General features: G+C 42.5%; 1 non-coding gene across 1 annotated transcript; it reads left to right on the plus strand.

Moving 5' to 3' along the window:
* Positions 1-2,264: 2,264 nt before the first annotated feature.
* On the plus strand, positions 2,265-2,368 carry LOC148545271 (small nucleolar RNA R71). Its single transcript, XR_015901902.1, has one exon. It is a non-coding gene; the product is annotated as a small nucleolar RNA R71 (small nucleolar RNA).
* The last annotated feature ends 310 nt before the right edge of the window (positions 2,369-2,678 follow it).

Consider the following 2,678-nt stretch of genomic DNA (forward strand, 5'->3'; position numbering starts at 1 on the left):
ATAGTTGTCCTGAGGATTCAAGTTCATGCATAAGAAACCATACTTTATTAGATGTAAAGCAAAGCACTAAAGATTAAGGATACTAAAAACATGGGTTGCCTCCCATGAAGCGCTTCTTTAACGTCACTAGCTTGACGGTTGTCCCTTGTTAGGGTGGATTGTAGTGCTTGACGTCCTCTCCTCTCACTATGAAAACGTCCCCTCTTGATTCATTCATGACCTCTAAATGTTCCAAAGAAAGAACTTTCTTTATTGTGAACACTTGAGGGAGCTGAGAAGGAATGGTCTTGAGGCCAGGTGGGATTGGCAGATAATGACTTGAGATCACTTTATCTCCTGGAGAAAAACCTTCAGTGGGAATTTTCTTGTTTCTCCATCCTCTTGGCAATCTCCCTATCACTCTTCCCTTTCTCTTGAGGATTTCTTCATTGCCCTTTATGTCAGGAGGATCCTTCTGATCTGTTTCCACTGATTCTTGTGGCTCTAACTCTTGCAACTCTTGTTTGCCTTCCAATGACTGTTTTAGAGTCTCAGCTGCTGGATTACTTTCCTCCAAACACGGATAGCTACTATCATCTTTAGGCTTTTCAGATTCTGGTTCAGGCTCAGATGCAGGTTTGAAGACTTTGAAAATGAGCTGTTCATCATGTATTCTCAGAATTAGTTCTCCTTGTTCTACATCTATGAGTGCTCTAGTAGTGGCTAGAAATGGTCTGCCCAGAATTATAGGGTGCAAATAGCTTTCCTCCATGTCCACAATGACAAAGTCTGTGGGGAAGTAATAATCTCCCACTTTCACCAGCACATTTTCAACTACCCCTTCAGCTTGCTTCTGAGTTTTGTCAGCCAGTTGTATGATTACATCAGTGGATCTCACCTCATTCAGTTGTAGCCTCTTCATAAGAGTTAGAGGCATCACATTTATGCTAGCTCCTAGATCACAGAATCCTCTGTCAATTTTTGTTTCCCCAATGATGCAAGGGATATGAAAACTTCCTGGGTCCGTTTTCTTAGAGAGGGTGTCCTTCTTGATGAGAGCACTGCATTCTTTGTTCATTGTTACAGTTTGTCCTCCCTTCAAAACTCTTTTCTTGCTTAACAATTCCTTTAAATACTTGATGTGTGTGGGCATTTGATGAAGAATCTCAAGAAAAGGAATATTGACATGAAGAGAGTTAAATGTCTCTAGAAACCTTGAATAGGTTTTCTTTTTTTCACCTCCTCCTAACCTTTCAGGAAATGGTGCTTTTGGTTGGTATATTTCCATCATGCCTTTTTGCAGTTCCTTGGCTTGCTCAGTTCCACCTTCCTGCCTAACTTCTTCCACACCTTCTTTCAAGATTTCTGGTTCGTGCTCTGAGGGCCTGATTCCTTCTTCTGAGACTTCCTTCAATACGGTGATGGCCTTGCATTCTTCCCATCTTACTCTCTTTTGTTCCCCTTTAGGATTCTTTTCTGTGTCACTAGGGAACACTGCAGTTGATTTAGGGGCCTGTCGAGATAGCTCTCCTACTAGAGATTCCATCCATTTGAGTTTTTCACCATGGTTTCTTAAGGTAGTCCTCACATCATCCCTGAAGCTTTTCAATTCAATTATGTCTTGACTCATGGTTGCCATCATTCCTTCCATCCGGTTTAATTGATCTTGAAATTGTTGGTTAGGATTGGGTTGGGTAGGTTGATTACTTTGGTCATGGTATGACGATTGGGGGTAAGTGTGTTGTGTGGCTTGGTATGATCTTTGGTTGGAGTTTTGGTATGTGGAATTGTTTTGTTGGTTGTGGTTGTAAGGTTTGTGGTTTTGTGGTTGGGTTTGTTGGTTTCCCCACCCAAAGTTTGGGTGGTTTCTCCAGCCTGGGTTGTAAGTGTTGGAGTGTGGATCATATGATTGCCTTTGTTGGTTTCCCACATAATTGGCCTCTTCCCAATCACCTCCTTCAATGCCTACTTCCTCTTGATCTTGTGTGTGTATTGCAGTCACTTGCTTTGTTTCTAATTGCCTGGTAAGTTCTGCTAGTTGCTTGGCAAACACCTTGTTTTGGGCCAGAATTGTATCAACCTGGTTCAGCTCCATGACTCCCTTAGTGTTGTGCCTTTCTGATGCATAGTAGTATTCATTTTCAGCCACTGTCTTGATCACTTCAATGGCTTCTTCCACAGTCTTTTTCTTGTTCAATGAACCTCCTGATGAATGGTCTACAGCCTTCCTTGATTCATAAGAGAGCCCATCATAGAAGATGTGCAATTGCATCCAATCATGGAACATGTTTGGTGGGCATTTCCTTGTCAAGTCCTTGAATCTCTCCCATGCCTCGTAGAGAGTTTCACCATCTTGTTGTCTAAAAGTCTGGACCTCAGATCGAAGCCTATTGACCCTTTGTGGAGGGTAGAAACGTGCCAGAAACTTGCCTTCCACCTCATCCCATGTGGTTAGACTCCCCCTTGGGAATGATTCCAGCCACTTAGCTGCCTTGTCCCTAAGTGAAAATGGGAACAAGAGCAGTTTATAGGCATCTTCCTGGACTCCATTGGACTTCACAGTGTCACAAATTCTCAGGAATTTTGTGAGATGTTGGTTTGGGTCTTCATTAGCATTTCCTCCAAAGGAACAATGATTTTCCACCAATGATATTAGCTGTGGCTTGAGCTCAAAATTGTTGGCCTGAATGGGTGGTTTC

This window comes from Arachis ipaensis, chromosome B9, assembly GCF_059453495.1.
Source record: "Arachis ipaensis isolate K30076 ecotype BB chromosome B9, ASM5945349v1, whole genome shotgun sequence".
Lineage (NCBI taxonomy): Eukaryota > Viridiplantae > Streptophyta > Magnoliopsida > Fabales > Fabaceae > Arachis > Arachis ipaensis.